This window comes from Telopea speciosissima, chromosome 10 (assembly GCF_018873765.1).
Source record: "Telopea speciosissima isolate NSW1024214 ecotype Mountain lineage chromosome 10, Tspe_v1, whole genome shotgun sequence".
Lineage (NCBI taxonomy): Eukaryota > Viridiplantae > Streptophyta > Magnoliopsida > Proteales > Proteaceae > Telopea > Telopea speciosissima.
In genome coordinates, this window is record NC_057925.1 from 33,157,323 (window position 1) to 33,163,322 (window position 6,000).

The following is a 6,000-nucleotide window of genomic DNA, read 5'->3' on the forward strand; positions in this document are numbered from 1 at the left end:
ATTGTTTGATATCCCATGGAATGGAAAAGAGCGTTCACGGCCAAGAGTCCTTATCCCCTATTATCCAGTCCACCACATCCTGACAATTAGTCTAGACTTCGATATCTAGAATTCCTACTTCTCGAGCTCTTTGCAATTTGGTGAGGACTACTCTTGCCTTGGATTTTTATGTGGTCCTTCCAAAATCACAGTCCAACATAGCACAATCAAACTTTTGATTTGCAAAACATATGACTGCCCAACTTGCCTCCTTGGAAGATTGTAGAAAGCTACCATCACAAACAAATGTAGAGGGAGTTGGAAAAGAAACAAATGCAACAAAAGAGGGAGTTGGTGGGGAATCATGAGAATGATCAAGAGAGCTTCCAAGAGCGGCTTCATTAGAACCCGTGAGTTGAAGTCCGAAGTCCATTTATATGTATTCTGCAAAATCTCTCTAGGGATTAGGTTTAGTAAAAGAGTTAACAAAATGGTTCCGATTAAACCAAAGGAAATAACAAGTGATTGCAAATATGGTCAAGAAATTACCTTTCTCCTTTTTAGATCCATGCGTATTATGGATAAAAGATTGGAGAAAAATGAAAATTGCGGGAGCAACAATAAATTCTGTTCGCAATCCCAATAGAACTGCAACCCATATTTTCTTTGTAAAGGAACAAGAAAGGAAGACATGCCAAGTTGTCCCGGAACATTCACCACAAAGACACAAGTGTTGTCCACATGTAAGAACCGGTTGAGTTTATCTTTAGTTGCCAAGCCTTCATGCAATAGTTTCTACAAAAAAATGTTGAAACTTTAAATGTAATTTAGATATCCAAATAAAGTTCCACAAATCAAAGATGGGCATACCATTTTTTGTAGTGAGGGAATAATATGCAAGAAGCCATTGCAAAAGTAAGAACCCCCTTTTTGGGTTAAAATCAGATCTAAAGACGTTAGAATGAGGGAAAGTCTTAGCCTCTAACAAACGACACCAGAGATTTGAAGGTTGAGTTAAGAATTATGGATAAATTTTCTGATGGGATATTTCTCCTCTCCAAAATTTTGTACTTATAGAGTCCAATTGGGACCAAATTGACTTTGGAAAGGAGAAACAAGACATTAGATAAGTGGAAACAGAGTTTAAAATAGATTTGATTAGAGTTGCTCTACCAGCCTAAGATAAGAGGGTCATCTTCCTGTCGGCCAATTTTGTTTGAACTCGAAGAACCCCTTTGGTAAAAATACTTTTTTTGATTCTTTCATGCGAAGTGGCTAACATATTTGAGATCGAAGTTCCGAAGGAGTATTTTAACTAAAATAAACTTCACTTTTAGACACATTGATTTCTTCTCTAAAAATATCACCAAAGAGGTTAAGAATAGCTTGAATGAATTGGACATCTTCTACAGTAGCATGAGAAAACACAAAGGTAACATAGGCAAATAAAATAAGTGAGATTTCAAGGCATTCTTAGCAATTTTAATTCTTTTGAAAAAATTAAGAATTTCCTATAAGCATTCAAAAGCCTAGAAAAACATTCCATGGCCAAAACAAAAAAAAAAAGATTCTAGGAGAAGATTCAAAAAAATTGAAAGCAGAGCCGTTAATCCTAAGAGAGAAAGTAACCGAGGACAAAAAAAAAAATGTAGCAGACCATATCATACCAATGGATAGAAAAGCCAAGTTCTTCAAAAAGACTCCTAATAAAATCCCACTCCAAACGACCGTGGAATACATCACATGATCAAACTCACACTCTCTCTCTCGCTTCCTGCCATATGATTTCGCTATATAAGCACCATCGTTAAGGAATCAGAATCGGACGAATTTCAATCAATTTGGGTCTGAATCTAGAGATGTAAATGGACTGAATACAAATCAGATGTAATCGGATCCAGATATTCCATGATTGAATACGGATACCTCTGCATAGATTCAGATGTAAATCGAATTCGGGTTTTTAACTATCCTTTACATCCCTGACTTGTGTAACCCAGATTTTCCTCCCCCCCCCCCCCCCGCGCCCCCCCACAGGTATGAGTCACTCTCAATCCATGTCTCTCATTGAAGTCTCATGATTCTTATTTCTTCATTCCTTAGGAACTTGTTGAATCTTCAAAACCCTCAAGATCATTAGTTATTTAATTTTGTATTATTAGTTGGATATCTATTCGGAACAGATAAAGTTTTTCTTGCACTATTCGATTATTTTTCCGGATATCTATAAACGGATGCGAATATCCCTAAACAAATACGGAAGCAAATTTGGATTTTCGAATATCCGTTACATCCTAATCTAAATCGGTCAATTCTAACTGCTTCAAATCTATCAATTCATACTTTATTTTTAGAGTTTTGGACAATTTCAGACGGCTGGCTTCCAACTGACTCGATATCGGAATCAATGGAGGATTTTAGTTCACGGTATTGGTACCCATAACCGTTGCTGGTGAAATTGATACAATCTATGTATTGGCCATATTGAATCGATATTGGATTAAAAAGACATTTTGTTTACCAAAAATCTAGGGTATAAACCGATACTGATATGGATCTGCCGATACACCAGATCCAAAAGGAATAAGCTTGTTCCAAACAGAACTCCTTGGTCCCTTCACTTAGTCACAGGATCTTTGTCTCAAGCTTGCATTCAACCCTATAAAATCTCATACACCTATATAATCACTACAGACACGGCTTTTGATATCAATGATAGTCGTTCTGCTTGGTGTGCTTTAATGATGATGCCAGGGGAAATACCATTCCAAGCGTGGGTTGGATCAGGTTTTAATAATTGTCAGATAGGAGAGTGTTCTCATGCGTGGCCCCTGCACCGGCACGAGCGCCAATAGGAGCACACGACGGTCATTACTGCCCTTCATGGGGGCAGACACCCATTTCGTTCCGTGTCTAAGCGCAGGGGCCACACTGCCTTCCAGAGTTCTTTCTCCCTAATAAGATTTACTATGTTAATGATTATGGGACCTTTATCCGCTGCTGTAACTGCAGCGCTGCTGTACGCATTGTGCAGCGCAGCAACGGCCATGTGTGCACAGTGGGGCCACGATGCGTACAACAACGGATAAAAATTCATGATTATGAGATCACCAAATGGGCCAAGTTCAGCGGGTAGTGGGTGGTTTAGATGGCTTAAAACTAAAGCAGCAGTAGAAAAAATGATTAACAGACATACAAAAAAATTAATGATGATAAGAGCCTAGACAGAAGGTTTACAACCAGAGCACTTGATTAACATGGCATGATTCCTCAGGGGAAAAGCAAGACCTGATTAACCCTTCATAAACCATATTGACATGATACATCAATGGTTACAGACCTTAAAGCTCAGAGCTGTTATCCATGAACTCGAAAGATACGGTTACAGAATTTTTAAGACCTACAACAGAAGAACTCACCAAGTCTAATGGTGAGGAAAAGCAAATGTACAAGTACTAAACTGTACAAAACAAGCAAAGGCTGCCTAATTCCTACTCCAGGTTAGTTTTGCCCCCCAAGAAAAATTCTGGCTAGGACTGATTTTTGATCAAGTTATCATGAAACTTCTGAAAAGTACACAGAAAAATTAACTACAAACCTGAAAAACTCAAGCCTACTATCACCGTCGCCGAGAGAGAAAGAACTCATAATCAGGTTGCCGGTTCACAGATTTAAGATTTCCTCTATTTACTGAAGCCCTTGCCATTATAGAAGCAGTCTCTTCTAGTGTTCCCAACCGCTGTTTCAAAATCTCGGAGGGGCTGAAACTTGAAGTTTCTTTCAAATGGAACCAGCATTCACCCTGTGCATATACCACATGTCAGAAGGTTTATATTTTGGCTTGTTTTGCATCTGTTACAAGCACAAATTTTAGTTTCTTATCTATATGCAAAAGTAGTGCCAACTAAACTCGACTTCCAGATATCCAAGGTTTTAGTACATAAAAGAGGGGGAGCTGTTTAGTGTAACCAAGGATATGAGATGGAGTTGGAATCAGAGGTGGAGCATAAAACTCTCACATAAGCACATTCATGATGAGTTCCCTTCCCCAAGAAAAAAAAAGCATTTATTATGAGTCAGGATTTTCAATGGCACACATCACACGGATACCTCTGCATAACAAATTGAAGGAACCTGAAAAAGCATCCAGAGGATGTTCCATTACATGTGCACCCTGGAACCCTGCCCAGCATTCTAGCAAACCAATCCCCTTTAGATGCTTGTTTTTACTTGAATATGGACTGCACGATATTCCTGGCAATGCGCATCACAGTGGATCCAAACTCATGAAGGCTTTAGGCTTTAATATGAAATGCATATTGGATAAACTATGCTGAGTCCAAGAGCAACCAAACCAACATTGACATGACCAAAAAACAAAAGAGGTGCAGATTATCAGAAGCATTAGTACATACATTTGTTTATCTTCAATAACATTGAAAAAAGAAAATATGATCTGGGGGTTTTAGACTAGTTTAAACTTTACATTTAATGAATTAATTCAATTCAAATTAAAACTAGGAATGCAGCAGAAGTAGGAATATAACAATTTTCCTACTGATAATTTTAACCATGGTTTTTCAACAATTGGGATCAGATGATCTAGATTGGCTGATCCATACCGGTACTGATTCAAATCTAAATATTGGGTCAGTCAGTACAGCCTGGATTGGCCGTGAGTGATTAATCCCCAATCTTGATCTATAAAAATTGATTGAAGTAACTGAATCAAGTATTTCAAGGGTAGATCTTACAGTTTGTCTCATTCCCTTTGTGGGATGTCCAATGATTCTTCACCTAGTCCAGTAATGTAACATATGTCAGTCAGGACAGCTCAGATTGGCCGAGACTGATTATTCCCTGTTAAAGTTTTGTAAATACAACAAGGGTATTTGTGCCATTATACCTGCAGTATATAGCTGGTGGTTAGGTAGCTTAGTAGTGATCACGATAGAGGGAGTCCCTATCGTGATATCTTCTTATATTTGCTTCCTTTTCTGGTTCTTTCTATTTTAGTTCTTTCCTTCTTTAAATTGTGTTAGAGGTATATACAGTGGGATCAAGTCTTGGCTAAGTTTAAGTTGTGTGTTTTGTTCACATGGTTTACTTGTTTTACCTTTTCTATTATACTTAAGACTTAGATTTAATCAGTTGACTTCTATTTGAAGTGTGTAGTAGAGTATTACTTTGAGTATGTAATCATTCTAACGTTATTATATACAGAAGCTTGGATGTGGCGGTAGATCATTCTGAATCTATTGCACAGCTCTCCCATCCTCTCGGTCTACATCCTTCTTTCTCTCTTCTCTCTTATATCCTCTCTCTCACTACATGCAGCTACTGGCTACAGATCCTGGATTGTTACATGGTATCAGAGCGGTGAAGAAGGAAAAAAAAACAATAAAGTTTTTTATCTGTTATCGTTTGCTGCTACTGTTACTGCTTATTGCTCATGTTCATCGGTCTTCGATATCACTCTGCTGCTTCCACCAACTGGTCACCAGACTGAACAAAGGGAATGCATATTATTGCTCCTTTTTTTTTTTTTTTCGCCCGAATATTACCTGGGACCCGGGTAAGCCCCTAGAATTTTATTGCTCTCAAACAAGAAAAAACGTACACGGGGGGACATTCCGCCTAACCCCTACCCAAAACATAAATCTCTCACAGGCTGAAGCCACTCAAATCCCTTACAAAAGACCAACACAAACCTACTTCCTAAGGACCGGCAGTCCTGCTTTATCTTCCCTAAGAATTACCTGGAGCTTTCCTGTGGGAATACTGTCCTGATGGAAGGTGCAAGACACACCTGAATCACAGGCTTGATTAGCTAGCCAGTCAGCTGCCCTGTTGCATATTATTGCTCCTTGCTCCAGCTTTTCCTTGATGAAATGACGATCGATTTCAATATGCTTGGTACGATCATGTTGAACAGGGTTGTAAGTAATGCTTATTGCTGATTTTCTTTTACACATAGACACATAGGCAGCTCAACAGGAACACTTAAATCATGGAGGAGTC

The 6,000-nt window shown here is 38.5% G+C and overlaps 1 protein-coding gene across 1 annotated transcript in view; it reads right to left on the reverse strand.

Moving 5' to 3' along the window:
- Positions 1-5,297, reverse strand: part of LOC122642422 (uncharacterized protein YpgQ) — a 60,323-nt gene extending 55,026 nt beyond the window's left edge. Inside the window, exon 1 of the mRNA XM_043835886.1 lies at positions 5,268-5,297. The gene's annotated coding sequence lies outside the window, so the exon portion shown is untranslated. The remainder of the gene's footprint in view (positions 1-5,267) is intronic.
- Positions 5,298-6,000: the final 703 nt, after the last annotated feature.